At 36.3% G+C, this 17,306-nt stretch overlaps 1 long non-coding RNA gene across 2 annotated transcripts; it reads left to right on the forward strand.

The window, feature by feature from the left end:
* The first annotated feature begins 1,167 nt into the window (after positions 1-1,167).
* Positions 1,168-8,073, forward strand: LOC107781262 (uncharacterized). 2 transcript variants are annotated; one of them, XR_012693449.1, is made up of 3 exons: positions 1,168-1,535; positions 3,088-6,683; positions 8,009-8,073. It is a non-coding gene; the product is annotated as an uncharacterized LOC107781262 (long non-coding RNA). The 2 variants fall into 2 exon arrangements; XR_001646978.2 differs by lacking the exon at positions 8,009-8,073 and having other exon boundaries at positions 1,174-1,535; positions 3,088-3,171; positions 3,821-5,367.
* Positions 8,074-17,306: the final 9,233 nt, after the last annotated feature.

Genomic DNA, 17,306 nt, shown 5'->3' on the forward strand with positions numbered 1-17,306 from the left:
TTATCTTCCGCATACAATATGTCATGATACCATATGTTGATTAAGCCAGCCAGTTAGTACGCTCGGTCGCATGTAGTAAGGCACCGGGTGCTGTGTTATGTCTAGTATCGTATTACGTCTAGGCCCAGGTTCGAGGCGTGACAAAGCTTGGTATCAGAGCACTAGGTTCATGTGTCCTAGGGAGTCTATGGAGCCGTGTCCAATGAAGTTTCCTTTATATGTATGTGCTAACCATGCATATAAATGGTAACTTCTAAGACATTGCAGGATTGTCTCCTTTCTTTCTACTCTAGGTCGTGGCATGAAGCTTAGAGCAATAGTAAACTTCTTTCCTCTCGAATTCTAGACGTATCGAATGCCTAAGCGACGGGCAGGAAAAACTCAAGGTCCTAAAGAGGATGAACGCCTATTGGAGTATAATTATGGAGTATAGGTTGGTAACAAATGAGACTTGAAAGGATGTAATGGATAATAGTACAAATTAGAGCATAACCTTATCAAAAAGTACAAAAACAGTTATCATATTCTATGGTGTAACAACCCGACTGATCGTTTTGAGCATTTGCACTTCGCTCGGTAGTTTGAGGGCATGAGTAGCTCCGTATGATATATTAGGACTTGTGTGCAAAATTTGAATTCATTTCGAGTTGATTTGATGTGTTTCGGAGTGAGTTTTGGAAGTCGAAAGTTCGAAAGTTCATTAAGCTTGATTTGAGGTGCATTTCGTTGTTACGATATTGTTATGTGTGTTTTGAGGCCTCGAGTAGGTCCGTATTATGATATGGAACTTTTTGATATGTTTAGACGGGTCCCGAGGAGCTCGGGTGAGTTTCGGATAGGTTTGGATTGTGTTGGGATTGTTTTTCTTATATTTCGATGTTGTTTTGTCAAGCATAAATGGTACCACCACTACTACAAAAAGGGCCTTTGGCGGCAATTATTTAGCGGCAATAAGGTAATTGCCGCTAATAGATTCTATAAGCTGAAATATTAGCGGCACATGACCATTAGCCAGTAAAAAATATCCTTTTACCGACAATAAAAATAAATTTCTACTAAAAATTACTAATTAAAATTAAATTTTTTATTATTTTAACTTTCCCTCCGCATCCGAAAAAAATTATCTTTCCCTCCAATTTTTTGGACAACAATGAATTATTCCCTCCAATTGAACATGAAATGGGTTTATCTATTCTCTCAGTTTTTGGGGCTTTTTCCTCTGGCTTTCGTACATTTAATTGATTATTACGTCAAAAAATTGAAGGCACATTCATAATAGCAAGGAATCAAAAAAGGCATCGGTCTCTCAATATTCTTCGAAAATCATTCCAAAATATTTCTCACCGCTTCAAATCTGGCGAACATATATCAACAATGAATAGAACCGCTTCCATTGCAGTGGCACCAAAAATTGATAATAAATCAACAATCAACAAGGAGAAGAAACAACCCAGCAACCGTTTCAAGCTAAATCTCAATTCCAGATGCAATAGCGAGAAGAAATCAATTTAACCATCTGTGAGAAAGATATGAAGGTACAAAGCTTCATATTTTGTTGGTATTTGTCTTTATCAATTTAATCAATTTGACTTTTACATCATTTGTCCTATGGAAAGAGGAAAAAAACTGGGAATAACATCTCCAACCGGTGTTTGCAGCATTTATAAAATTTATAATTCTGTTTCTACAAAAAATGATGGATGTATTAGAGTGACAAAATGAGCTAATCAACAAAAGGAAAGTGTTTTTCTTGTGATTTTATCGGATAAAAGAATGACAATTCAGAAGAAGATATAAGAGAGAGGAAATGTGATATGTCAAGATGATGGTAAGGTAAAAACTAGCTTTTTTAATTTCTATTTTTATATTTGCTATGAACTTTTGCTGAAGAGCAAAGACATGATAAATAGGAGTTGAGAAATTTTTTTCAAAAAGGTTAAATAGTGTATTTCTTCCCTCATTTTGCAGCGTATTTTTATATTGGTTATGAATCTAATGATTGTTCTTTAGCTGTATGATAGTAAAAATGCAGAAAAGATAGTGTAACAATAACAATTCCTCAACTGAACAAGAAGACAATAAATAAAGGGTGAAAAAATAAAAGACATCAGAGTGGTAGGAAAATCTTTGTTAAGGTATTATTCTGTTAATTTTTAAGAATGGGAAGAATATTTTAGGTGTATATCAATCCTAAGTTTCCTTTGGTATGTAATAATGATAACCATTTTACTTTTCCTTTACCTTTTAAGACCGATTCTTCGATGACCAATTGTGTTACATTTGCATCTTTGCCTTCTTCCCTTAGTTATTTTCAACTTTCTAGCTTTGCTTCTGCCTGTTGCAAGAAGATATTCAACGAATCACACGTGACGATGGTTGATTACTAATGTATCTTCTGATATGTTCATTTCATTTGTTAAATGCTGACTAATCTGGAGATTTCACGCTGAGCCATGTTCTTTTTCTTAATCTAATAGATGGAGGCATTTTTCCTTGAAAAAACTCGATTTGTTAGGATACTTGTCTGTCTTAATATCTAGGAGTGAATTTTTCATTTTTTGCCTGTGCTTCTTGATTAGAAAATTGTCGAATGCTATCCTAATGACTTTATTTGTGAAATAAATTATTTGTCAATTAAACAGAGTATCGTTACCCAAAGTTTGTGATAGCAGTATTTTAATATTTTTGTAGTTTGAATGCAATAGTATTCTCTTGATTGCTTCTTAAATTACTGTGTCATTTGTTTATGTAGAACTTGGATGTGAATTGAATTTATTTATTTTTACTAAAAGAGAAGGCTTAGCTTGCAAGTTGCAGTGTATGTGTAAAGTAATATAATACTTTGTGGATGACTATGTGGTTGATTATTTTTCTGGAAAATATGTGAATTGTCTGTGTAGAATCCACCTATTATGACTCTATTATTTGAGTACCTCAATCTAATATGACACTATTTTTTTACCTTCCTGTAGGTATTTGATCTAATTATGGGACGAAAATTTTGATATGTATGGATTCTTATATGTGCAAGTATTTACAGTTTTAATAGTGATTTTAATTGTTTATAAGATTTCTCTGTAATTGTAGGTAACTTGCAGAGGAGTTGCAGATGGTCGTGACTGAAGTGGAACCACTGAGACCAATGAGGTGCATAATATGAAACGTCTCAAGGTGTTTTTTTGTACTTAAATCATTGTTCATCTCTTAAGTTTTCATCTATTCCGTAAAGTTATTTGAATGTGCGAAAAGCTTATGGTAGTTCTCTGCCTCTCTCATATTGCATTCATAGACTCCGTGACATAGTATATCTGAGCAATTTTTGGACTAAGCAACAGTCCCTGAAAACTATAATCCTCAAACCTTTTCAAGTACTCAGTCTCTTTTTAATATACCATGTTGGTATTAGTCATGGCCAGCTTGCACACTAGAGAGTTGTTGGGATGGAGCATGAATTGTCACATCATATGATGAAGTTTACAACAGCTTTTATGCTTGTGTGTGCAAGAAAAGCTTGTGAGAAAAATCTATGCCTGTGATTTTGAGAATTCTTTTGCTATTCAACATATGACTATTCTTCTCTACAAAGTCTTGATGCTAACCAACAGGCACAATCTGGAACTAAAAAGCAAATTTCACGTTTACTTTATACTATATGGAGTATGTTTTCTTGTAAAATAAAGGGAGAAAAAAGAAAATAGTGATCTTTAACCAATCTCAAAATAGGAACATGAAGCTTCTCACCATATTATATGTTTGTTTGGTTATAATATAATTTATCAATGTTTGTGGCCATGAGGTAATGTTACAGAATATTTATCAGGAACATGATGCTAATAGTGTCCATGAACGAGTACCACAGACATCAAGGATACCTAATATTATTGAAAATACTCCAATGTCTTACGGTATTACTCATCTTTATCCTTCGGCAAGCTACTATTTGAGTTTTCTATTGTTTGAATTTTCCTCCAATTTTTTTTTTTTATCATTGGAGTCTAATTTCATGCAAACTTGCAAGAGTTAGCATGAACGGCAAAATCTTGCAGCTTTCACTTATTTATATTATAACAGTAACTTCACTTGCCTAAATAAACCTCCAGGGTACAATTTTGCATGTAACAAACAATACTTGTTAAGATGGTTGCTGTTGTTCTTTTCACTACTTGTAATTTCAGAATACATCATTTTCTTCTCATGTTTCTCTAATTTCTCCTGGAAATCTGATCCATTACAACCCTCAGTGGCTGCAAGATATTTGTGTTCTTTTAGGCATGGAAAGTCCATGAACTTGTGCATATTGGTATTTAACATGTAGTTGGTTTGCAGATGTGATAACTTATTTTTTTCCTGCTGGATGGTTGGTCTGATGGTGCTGTTCATTAGACAATGCACATGTTCTTAATGTCTAAATTTGTATGATCATCTCTCTCTTGCATTCCTCTTATATTTAGTGTTGCGCTAGTAGGAGAAGAAGATTTCTTGCTTATGTGTACATCTAAAGTGCATCGCAAACCTTTTAATTTGTGTTTAACTGATTGTATGCATACCTTACTCTCCTTTTATCTAATTTATTGTCGTTAAGATTTGTTTTGTTAGGTTTCGCATGATACCTTGTCATTTCAACCCCAACATATGTATGACTAGTGAAATAAATTAATGGTGAATCTTGCTCTATTTGTCATTCAATCTCTCTATTCAATGGAAGTACAAACTATACAAAGAAAAATAAAAGATTGGCCAACAAAGATAAATAACAACTTGATCATTTGTTTACCCCTTGATTTTGGTGTTTTTCTGCTTTCATTTACCTATAAGAAAGATCAAGAAATTGAGATTCTATAACGTTATAGCCACTTCGTTTATCAAGAAACTAAATGAATCATGTTACTGGAAGCCTTTTGATACACATTTGTCTTTGGGACGAGAAAAAATGTTGCATATGCAGAGACTTCCTTCTATTCCCCGACAGGCATGGAACCAAGCCATAAGGCTAGCCATTGAAAGCTATAAAATGGGAACAATCTTTGGCAATGTGAAGTTTGTCAAACTTGTGATAGACAACTCTAATCCTTCCATACATAATCTTCCATCCTGCTGCACCAAGTATTAGGGGGTAAAGTTCTTAGACAATGACTTCTGACCTTTTCTGGAAAGATGGACATAGTATTTTGTAAACATCTCTGTATACCCTTTTTCTTTCTTTCCCTAGTGTTCTGTGATCCATGCTCATATTACCTCAAGCTCATATTAACTTACATACACTTTCTTTGTCTAATCTATTTAGTATTATGAGCAGATTAAGTGACATGCTTCACTATTATCACCGTTTCTCTTCCCAACATTGAATGAGCATTGTGTGTTCTCTTTTACTATATGGAAAAATTGACTTACCTAATCATAATTTCAAGCAAGATTTAACTTAGCCTGGAATTGAGGATTATTGTATTTCATCTATTGACATATTTATTTTATAATTTCAGATCATATAGTCTAATGTTCGATAATTTAGCGGGTGGAAGATTTTAATATGACAAAGAGTTGCAGAAATTATTTGAAGATTGTTATTCGTTAAGATTAGTTATATAATGACATTAGCTATTTACTTCAAACAATATAAATTTATCTTTTAAGTTACAGTGATATTAATACCTTTTACCAGCTTTTGTTAGAAATACCGCTAAAGGCTTTACCGACCCCGGCTTCAGCGGCGAAACACCAATTGCCGGTAAATGATATAGTGGCTATTGTAATTCCGCCAATGCTATTTTTTATTGCCGCTAAAGTCCCTTTTTGTTGTAGGGCACATTGAACAAATGAGCTCCGATTATTGTTTTTATTGAAGCATTAGATCTATATCGTAATTATGGAGTCATAGCAAAAAAGGAATCATCAAATTTGGACATCGTATAAGAATTTTATAGTCATTTTACTAAGAATTGGGTTGCCAAATTTGTCAGATTAATTACGAAACTGCCACTGCTAAGTATTTAAAAATTTGCACTATTTTCAAATATTGAAACCAGCATATCTTTTTCAATATAAGGTTAAATGGAGTGATTTAAGAGCCTAACTTGACTAGAATTTTATAAGAAATCCATTGGAGGTATCAAAAGCAAGTTTAGAGATCTTTTGGCACAATAAACGAGGTAGAACAATTTTAAAATGAGGGTTTTGTGCATTTAACATATTTTGAGTTGGGGAGCTCGTAATTGGGCAATATTTCGAGACGTTTTTCAGCATATAAATTGGGGTAAGTGTTCTCTACTCAGTTTTGGTTATATTTCATGAATCTATCTTCGATTTTAGCTTTTGATTGATGAATTTTAAAGAAGAAATTAGGGGATTTGGCCTAAAGTTTCATAATATGAAATTTTGAGTTTTGAACACTGATAGCTGGATTTGAGTGAAGCTAGTATGGTTGAACTCATAATTTAATAGGTTAACAGGTTTTGTGAGTTTTGTCGGGTTCCGAGGTGCAGGACCGGGTTGGGCCTTTTGGCCGATTTTGGGCTTTTGATTAAAGATTCGACCTTTTTCGATTGGGATTGGTTCCTTTAGCACTGTTTGATGTATTTTAGTTGTTTGTGATTAGTTTCGAGCCATTTGGAAGTCGGAAAGCGTGTGATGGATTCTTGGAGCATCGCTTGGCTTGCTCGGTGTCGGAATTGGCTTGTTTAAGAAAAGTAACTCTTCTAAACTTAGTGTTGAGGGTATAAAACCCCAAATTATGTACTATGTGATTTGTGTTGAGGTGACGCACATGCTAGGTTATGGGCGTGTGGGCATGCACCTTGTGAGTTGTGACTCTGTTGTTTCCAGGGCATTGAATAGTGGCCCTATTTTATTAATATATGTGTTTTCACCATGCGATAACATAAATGAGTTGTACATCATGCTAGATATCATGTTTACGCTTTATGCTAATAATGTTAGGACCCATAGTGTTCGTTTCTTGCTGTCATCTCATTGAATTCATTGATATTTCGTACTCAGTCACATTCATGAATTCATATCATATCTCAGTCTCAGTTGTTGCTTATTGATACATCATATCATTATTCCGGGTCAGTTTTCATGACATTGTGAGCCCGCGGGAGAGACTGGAGAGATTGATGACTAAGTGAGGCCGAGAGCCTGATTATGAGTGACAGTTATGGGATCGGGTTGCATGCCGCAGCACATTATTGATTATGCCTTTGTTGGCATGTTATAGCGCTTGGGCTGAAGGAGCCCCTCCGGAGTCTACACACCCGCAATGAGTGCGGATGATATTATTGAGGGATGGATTTCTCTGGATATAGATTTGTCCGGGTGGTTGATTATATTCAGGGATAGATCTTCTCTTGGTATGGAGATGGATCTTCTCCATGAGGTTGGATTGGTATATATTTCGGGATGGATCTTCCTTGGGCTGAATGGGCCATGTACAATACCGAGTGGTTGATTATGATGAGTGGAAGGTCTGATACAGTGAGGTTGAGTACTCTAAGAGTGAGAGTACATGATTTATCTCTAAGTTACATGCTATTGACATGCATATTTGACATACATGCATAGAGACATATTTTCCTCATTCTATATGGTATCACATCATTTATAACATTTTTACACACATCGATATGTGGTCATAGGGAGGTATCTCACACTTGTTATTTTAAAAGAAAATGAAACATCTTATTTATTGTAAAAAAGGATTTTCTGAAAAAGAAATACAGTTTACAAACTATCTCATATTTCAAGACGTTTTCGGTAAAGAATTTGTGTTTTTCACTAATTTTGTTAAAAGGCGGAACTATTTTTTGAAAAATATGAAAAGGCTGAGAATATTATCTCAGAGCTACTTCTTATGTACTTGCTTTACACTATTATGAACTATTATTGGTTATTGGTGTTGGACCCAACCTATGCTCTAAATCGTCACTACTTTCAACCTAAGATTAGGTTTGTTACTTTTTGAGTACATGGGGTCGGTTGTACTCATACTGTACTTTCTACACATTGCGTGCAGATCCCGGATGCCGATGTTGCTGCATTCAACGGTTGTTGGATTAGAAGGCGTACCTGCGTTCCTATTGTATGCTGCCTATTGTTCATGGTAGATGTGGATTTATAAAAACTCTATTTTTGTACTTTTCGAACAGAAGATATATTTATTTCATATCAGCTTTGTAAAGTCTATTATTAGAAGCTCATGATTTGTACTACTAGTCTTTGGAAAATGTAATAGATCCAAATAATTTATTTTGTTTAATTGACTTATTAGCATTATTGAACTGGATAGTTATTAGTTGGCTTACCTAGCAGGTTGGGTTAGGTGCCTCACGACCAGTGGATTTTGGGTCGTGACAGATTGGTATCAGAGCTCTAAGTTCATAGGTTCTACAAGTCATGAGCAAATGTCTAGTAGAGTCTTGCGGATCGGTATGATAACATCCATATCTATCTTCGAGAGGCTACAGGACATTTAGGATATACTTCCCATCTTTCTTTTCTTATCGTACGACATTGATTCAGCTTGAAGCGTAACTTTTTGAATTCCTTCCACTAATTCGTATGTGCATGTGAGCGTTCGGTATCAGTTTTACATCGACGGCTTGTGATTCCATGGAAAAGGTGCGATATGTAATTTCGGTATGCTGATGATGGGCCAGTCTGGAGGACTTGAGGCCGGGTATTGACATTGGTTTGAGCATAGAGGTGTTGATTATGTGAGCACGTGCTTTTGGATTTATATGTCCGGTAGAGTCCCTACTCGTAGATTTTATGGCTAGATGGCTACGTGATGAGTATGATGTGACTGCGAGATGTGTTCATATGGTTGAATATGATGAGAAAGGTCTGCTTGAAGTGTAGAAAGAACTATTTGGTGCTTGATTTAATGTATAGTCCCGAGTTATAGGTGTGTTGAAGGGTCTTTTCATGTTGATTAGTTGAGGAGTAAAGTAAATTTCATGTCGTGATATGAGTTCAGACTCAAGAAGATTAAGTGAGTGTGTAATGTTTATGACTATGGAAGGGTATAGAGAGAGGTCGGTTTGAGGCAAAGCAGGTGGGCTATCTTCTGCGGGGTATCATGAGGTTTGTGTGATCCCTATGATTATTTGTTGGGAGATCTCTTTTACCAGTAAAATATGTGTTGCAATTTGAGTTTGGATCGCTTATGAGAGTGGGCTTGACTATTACGAGGATGAATACGATATTTGCAAATGATTTGAGGTATTATATGGTTTGTGTTGCATGAACTTATGGAGGATTTAGTTGAATCTCACTATGATATTATGGTTGTAATAAAGTATGGGCATTGGGAGTTATGGTGTGTTTTGATCTATGGCTTTGAGCCAAGTGGGGGAGTCCGATATTGATAAGTTGATTCACGGTTATGTATTGTATTGGTTTCGATTTGAGGTATACTTGAGAATGAGTTATGCTCTGCAGAGGGTGAGATCGAGGATGACTTGAGTAAAGGAAATTCTGGGTAAATTTTATGAGCTTAAGAAAATCACGGAACGATTTGAGTTGTTATTGGTGAAGGATGTAATATGTGTGGAGTAGGAATTTATTTGGTTTCATTAAGGTGGAGTTACTTCCTTGGGTGTTGGAGTGCTAATGGGGCACCGATCGTTCGGTCCGTTTGGTCAGCCTTAGTGAGATTTGAACAGAGTGGAAGACTCTTGAGAATGGTTCAAATGAATTCAAGATTTGAGCGTGGCAATTGGGAATCTTCAGGATGTGTATTTGGCTAGAAACTGAGATTCATATAGGAGGATGTCAGGACTTGTGGCATTTCTATATCATTATGAATTCTATATATCAGTATCAAGAAGGCGAAGGTAATGGCTTTAGATTCGCAGAAGGCCTCTTCAAAGTGGGTATATCGGTTGTGGTTCTTTTGGGGTGATTAAGAGAGTATTCAACGCCTTATGAGCCTTAAGGTGATGTGGTTTATGCTAGGGTCTCGTGTGGTGAGTCTTGGTAGAAGATAAAGGTATTATGGCAAGGAGAAGTATCAATTTGAAGGTAATTCAAAAGGAACTAGGATAAATAGGACACCTTGGTAGTAGGTTGGATTGGCATGGTAATGGATGCGATTGGCTCTTTTGGTCCTTATGAGGAAGTAAGTTTCTACAGGTGTTTTGTGGCGGTACTCTTGGGTTTCGGTGGCCTGCGTGGCTTGGTTGAGTTAGAGAGATTTAGTTATGATGATTTGGTTATTTACAAATAGGTTTCAGAGAGTTCTCGATGGTTTCTACCACAATTTGAGATGTATATTTTCAACTGGCGTGAGGAGCATGTGATGTATGGTGATTTTCTCCGGATGAAATTAAATGGAAATTTCTTGGCTAATTGAGTGAGTATTTGCTTGTGACTCGGAGTGGATTACAAAGTTTTTGTGTTTTTCGTATGATGGCATAGTATATGCAGTGTATTGTGTAAGATTGAGATTTGCATGTGTAAGATCACGGTTCAGTTTTGAAGGGGAGGTCATGAGTCCTTAGGCAAAATAGATAGTTTCAGATGACTAGGTAAATAACATTACTATTTGGTCTGGCTTGATGAGAGTATACATTTCAAAAGGGGGATGTGTTTTGATTTATGGATACTTCACTGGTATTGCGGCACTCTCCTAGTTGATCGACTGCTGGTGTTCAAATTTTGCTTTGTGGCATAGAAGAATTATAGAAGTATTCCTCGCGGGATGATCGTATATGAGAGATGTGTTAGACATTCAGGCAGTGGGGTTGGAATCAGATATGGTGATTCATGTGTTATATGGATTTGGAGACTGGGAGCTCTCAAGAGCATATTATTGCATGGTTATGGACTGTGAAGTGTGGCCGAAGCTAGCCAGGTGATAGTATGTGTTATGATTCAGTCATTGTGGACTTTTGGAGGATTATTTATCTATTTGTGGGTAACCAGATTTGATTTGGGGGTCCATTGGTAGGCCCAATTAGGATGTGTATTCTACACCGAGTCAGATTGGTTAGCTCTATACTGCTATTGCTGAGGGATGTGCCATTTGATTATTGTTGAGCTTATTCGTATTCTGAAATGATCTATGAGTTACTCTTCTATGCCACGAGGAGTTGTGATTCGTTGGTTATATGCACATATGGTGCGGTTCTATTTGAGCTTGATAGCAGAATATGAGCGAGATGAGTATTTGGGTATTGCATGATTGATTGCGCATTGGCTATGTTCTTTCATGATTGTGGTATTATGTTATTTTCTCTTTGTGGTTATGGTAATTCACTTTGGGTGCTTGATGTCGAATTTTGCGTGGTTATTGATTTTGAGCAGTGTGGCTCAAGGTACATAATTGGGTCCAACGTTTGGATGGGTCACGCATTGTACCGGAGTTTTGTTGAGACATGATCCTTTGTGTTAGATTCATGTATTTTGGTTATACGGTGTGTGATAGGTTCTTAGCATTGCTTTGTGGCGGTACCTGTTGAGCTTGCGATATAGTTCCTTTGTCTAAGTCATTTTTCATGACTGAGTACATTAGGAGTGTTACTTATTGGTGCACAGATTGCACGAGTTGTGGCTTTAGATTATATTAATTTGTCATGTCACTAGAGTGATTATGTTAGATGGGATGAGGTCATCGTACCTATAATGGGTGCTATTGGATCAGACTGCGGTATATTTGGAAGGATATTGATGCTGATCGGCTTAGAAATTTGCTATAGTTCCTATCAAAGGAGAGGGAGTTCTACTACTTATTGATCTGACGAATGGTTATGAGTTTATGCGTGTTTCTTTCATCGTTGGTAATATATGAAGGTGTTAGAACGAGGCTCTGTTTGATAAGATGTTTATTACCAGTATTCAGTTGTTTTGAGCAGCTACTGTGATTAGAAGTTATCGCTATGAGTGTTTGAGTTATATGGTATATCATGTGATTTCATCTTGAGTTATGGCTATGGCTTGATACAGCTTGTTCAGACTTATACAGTACGTAGATGCAAGATTCTGATCTTATAGAAAATTTTAGATATGGAAATTGGATTCGAAGGCTTATGGGCGAGGTTGGATTAAGAAATTTCAGTCATGTTGTTTTATCAGATCTATATGAGATAGGGTGACGTAGGATCACCCCCGGGTATGTTCATAGTAAGGTTACACGGCGGTTTGATGGCTTTTGAAACAACTCTGGGCACGTTCGAGGACGAACATATGTTTAAGTGATGGAAAATGTATTTGGGCTCGAGGCCGCAGTTCATGCTTTATGCATCTTTGGGCCTGAGGCCGCAATTTATGCTTTATGCATCTTTGGGCTTAAGGCTGCAATTTATGCTTTATGCATCTTTAGGCCTGAGGCCGCAGTTATGTATACGTATACTTGGGCCTGTGGCCGCAACTTGTGCACATATATATTGGGCCTGAGGCCGCGGTTTATTTATTCAGATAATCAAGTAGTTCATCGTTCAAAAGAGGGAGTATTCATATCCTTACTTTCTTTATTCAGTTCAGTTATCAGTTAACATTTCAGTTATTAATTATCATTTATCAGTTATCATTCAGTTATTAGTTATCATTTCAGTTTCAGTTTCAGCAGTTACAATTCTTTCTTTCAGTTGTTTTACATACTAGTGCAATTCAAATGTACTGACATCCTTTTCGCCCAGAGCCTGCATCTCATGATGCAGGTAATGATTTACAGGTTGACGATTCAGAGCGCTAGTATTCTCGTACAAGCTACTTGGTGAGCCTGATTCTTTTAGGGCATTATCATTACTTTCCAGTCTTTCAGTATTTACAAACAGTCAATGTGTCATGTACTTCATTAAAGGCTTCATAGATGATACATTAGAGTAACAATTAGATAGTGTCACATACTTTTTATATTAAGCAATATTTGCTACAGATATGTTTCAGAATTATATTAGTGTTTCCGCGCTTGATTTATATCATTCAGACTTTCAGTATATCAGCGTGTTTAGCTTATCTTCCACATGTATTATGATATGATACCATATGTTGATTCAGCCAGCTAATTAGTTCGCTCGGTCGCATGTAGTAAGGCATCGGGTGCTGTGTTAAGTCGAGTGTCGTGTTACGTCCATGCCCAGGTTTGGCGTGACAAAGCTTGGTATCATAGCACTAGGTTCATGTGTCCTAGGGAGTCTATGAAGCCGTGTCCAATGGAGTTTCCTTTATATGTATGTGCTGGCTATGCATATAAATGGCTAACTTCTAAGATATTCAGGATTGTCTTATTTCTTTTTGCTCTAGATCGTGTCATGAAGCTTAGAGCAATAGGTAAACTTCTTTCCTATCGAATTCTAGACGTATCGAATGCCTAAGCGACGGGCAGGAAAAACTTAAGGTCCTAAAGAGGATGAACGCCTATTGGGGTATAATTATGGAGTATAGGTTGGTAACAAATGAGACTTGAAAGGATGTAATGGATAACAATACAAATTAGAGCATAACCTTATCAAAAAAGTACAAAAAGCAGCTATCATATTCTATGGTGTAACGACCCGACTGGTCGTTTTGAGCATTTGCTCTTCGCTCGGTAGTTTGGGGGCACGAGTAGCTCCGTATGATTTATTAGGACTTGTGTGCAAAATTTGGGTTCATTCTGACATGATTTGATATGTTTCGGCGTGAGTTTTTGGACGTCGAAATTTCAAAAGTTCATTAAGTTTGATTTGAGGTTCATTTCGTTGTTTCAATATTGTTGTGTGTGTTTTGAGGCCTCGAGTAGGTCTGTATTATGATATGGAACTTTTTGGTATGTTTAGATGGGGTCCCGAGGGGCTCGGGTGAGTTTCGGATAGGTTTGGGTTGTGTTTGGCTCGTTTTTCTTATGTTTTGATATCGTTTCTTCAAGCATAAATGGTATCACATTGAACAAATAAGCTCTTATTTATGTTTTTATTGAAGCATTAGATCTGTATCGTAATTACGGAGCCATAGAAAAAAAGAATCGTCAAATTTGGACATCGTATGAGGATTTTATGGTCATTTTACTAAGAATTGGATTGCCAAATTTTTCAGAATAATTACGAAATTGACACTGCTACGTATTTAAAAATTTGCACTATTTTCAAATATTGAAACCAACATATCTTCTTCAATATAAGATCAAATGGAGTGATTCAAGAGCCTAGCTAGACTAGAATTTCATAAGGAATCCATTGAAGTATCAAAAATGAGTTTTGAGATCTTTTGGCACAAGAAACGAGGCAAAATAGTGTTAAAACGAGGATTTTGTTCATTTAACATATTTTGAGTTGAGGAGCTCGAAATTGGGCAATTTTTCGAGGCGTTTTTCAATATAAATTGGGGTAAGTGTTCTCTACTCGATTTTGGTTATATTTCATGAATCTATCTTCGATTTTAGCTTGGTTGATGAATTTTAAAAAAGAAATTGGGGTTTTGGCCTAAAGTTTCATAATATGAAATTTTGAGTTTTGAACCCTGATTCGGAGTCGGATTTGAGTGAAACTAGTATGGTTGAACTCGTAATTTAATGGGTTGAAAATATTTGTGAGTTTTGTCGGGTTCCGAGGTGCGGGCTCGGGTTTGGCTTTTTGGCCGATTTTGGACTTTTGATTAAAGATTCGACCTTTTTCGATTGGGATTAGTTCCTTTAGCATTGTTTGATGTATTTTAGTTGTTTTTGATTAGTTTTGATTCGGAGGTCGGAACGCACGTGATGGGATTCTTGGAGCATCGCTTGGCTTGCTCGGTGTCGGAATTGGCTTGTTTAAGATAAGTAACTCTTCTAAACTTAGTGCTGAGGGTATAAAACCCCGAATTATGTGTTATGTGATCTGTGTTGAGCTGACGCACATGCTAGGTTACGAGCATGTGGGCGTGCACCCTGTGAGTTGTGACTCTATTGTTTCCAGGGCACTGAATAGTGGCCTTATTTTATCGATATATGTGTTTTCACCATGTGATAAGATAAATAGTTGTATATCATGCTAGATATCATGTTTAGGCTTTATGATGATAATGTTGGAACTCATAGTGGTCGTTTCTTGCTGTCATCTCATTGAATTCATTGATATTTCGTACTCAGTCATATTCATGCATTCATATCATATCCCAGTCTCAGATGTTACTTGTTGATACATCATATCATTATTCCATGACGGTTTTCATGACATTGTGAACCTGTGGGTGAGACTGGAGAGATTGATGACTAAGTGAGGCCGAGAGCCTGATTATGTGTGACAGTTATGGGATCGGGTTGCATGCTACAACAGATTATTAATTATGCCTTCATTGGCTTGTTATAGCGCTTGGGCTGAAGGATCCCTCCGGAGTCTACACACCCCTAGTGACCGCGGATAATATCATTGAGGGATGGATTTCCCTGGACATGGATTTGTCCGAAGTATTGATTATACTCAGGGATGGATCTTCCCTTGGTATAGAGATGGATCTTCTCCATGAGGCTGGATTGGTATATCTTCCGGGATGGATCTTCTTTGGGCCGAATAAGCCATGTACAGTACCGAGTGGTTGATTATGATGAGTAGAAGCTGTGATATAGTGAGGTTGAGTACTCTGAGAGTGTGAGTACACGATTCATCTTTGAGGTACATGGCATAAATATGCATATATGACATACACGCATAGAGACACATTTTCCTCATTCTATACGGTATCACGTCACTCATGACATTTTTACACACATCGCTATGTGTTCATAGGGAGGTATCTCACACTTGTTATTTAGAAAGAAAATTAAACATCCTATTTATTGTGGAAAAGGATTTTTTGAAAAAGAAATACAGTTTACAAACTATCTCATACTTCATGATGTTTTCGGTAAAGAATTTGCGTTTTTCACTGATTTTCCTAAAAGGCAGAAGTATTTTTGGAAAAATATGAAAAGGCTGAGTATTTTATCTCTAAGCTACTTCTTATGTACTTGGTTTACACTGTTATGAACTGCTATTGGTTATTGGTGTTTGACCCGACCTATATTCCAGCTCGTCACTACTTTCAATCTAAGGTTAGGTTTGTTACTTTTTGAGTACATAAGGTCGGTTATACTCATACTGCACTTCCTGCACATTGCGTGCAGATCCCAGATGCCGATGTTGTTGCGTTCAATGGTTGTTGTATTAGAAGGCGTACTTGCGTTCCTAATGTATATTGCCTCTTGTTCATAGTAGCTGTAGATTTATAAAAACTCTATTTATGTACTTTTCAAACAGAAGATATATTTATTTCATACCAGCTTTGTAAACTCTATTCTTAGAAGCTCATAATTTGTACTACCAGTCCTTGGGAAATGTAATAGATCCAGATAATTTATTTTGTTTAATTGACTAATTAGCATTATTGAACTGGATAGTTATTAGTTAGTTTACCTAGTAGGTTGAGTTAGGTGCCTCACGACCAGCGGGTTTTGGGTCGTGACATATGGTTATCAGTTTACCTTAGTTACCAGTCATACAGTCTTTCAGTTAGCAGGTTTATTGTTATTCAGTATGCTATTATTCAGTTATATGTTTACCAGATATCCAATTTTCAGTGTATCAAAAATATGGTGACTTATGAGTATACAGTGATGCCTATAGGTGCTAAAAGAAAATGCAAGTAACAGTATTATAGTGAAATCATCACATGTTTTACGTTCGGATTAAGACCCAAGACTCACCAGATGGTGCAGGAAGTGATTTATCAAATGATGGCATACTCTGAAGGATAAGGTTATGTATGGTAGTGTATCCGTATATATTTTACCTCATAGAACAATTTCATTTTAATTCTTAGAAATTGAGCCACAAGTTGGATGATGATAGTTTAGATGTCAAATCCTAAGGTGTAACAAGATAATAATTTAATCGTAGTGGGCATATGATTGATCACAAGAGTTTTGGACATAAGAGTGCCTAAGGGCAAAACACATAGGAGTTAGAAGTGGTTGTTATTAACGGCGATGTGTTTTTTCTTACAACTCATGCACATAACTAAAAAGATAGTCCCTTTGTTTCAATTTATGTGAACCCATTTGACTAGGCACGAAGTTTAAGAAAAGAGAGAAGACTTTGAACTTGTGGTGTAAAATGAGACATATATATATTTTGTGTGGCTATAAATCATTGCATAAAGGTAAATTGTTTCCAAATATGGAAGGGGTCATTCTTTTTTGCACGGACTAAAAAGGAAATAGGTTCACATAAATTAAAACGAAGGGAGTATGTTGTACGAAATGAGAACCAAGAGCATACGATATTGAATTTCATGGAATAATTTCAAGTTGTTCAGATTTATTCAAATTAGAAATAGAAAGTACCATGTTAGTGAATTATTATAAGAAGTAGCTAGTA

The sequence above is a fragment of the Nicotiana tabacum genome, chromosome 7 (assembly GCF_000715075.1).
Source record: "Nicotiana tabacum cultivar K326 chromosome 7, ASM71507v2, whole genome shotgun sequence".
In the NCBI taxonomy this organism is placed as follows: domain Eukaryota; kingdom Viridiplantae; phylum Streptophyta; class Magnoliopsida; order Solanales; family Solanaceae; genus Nicotiana; species Nicotiana tabacum.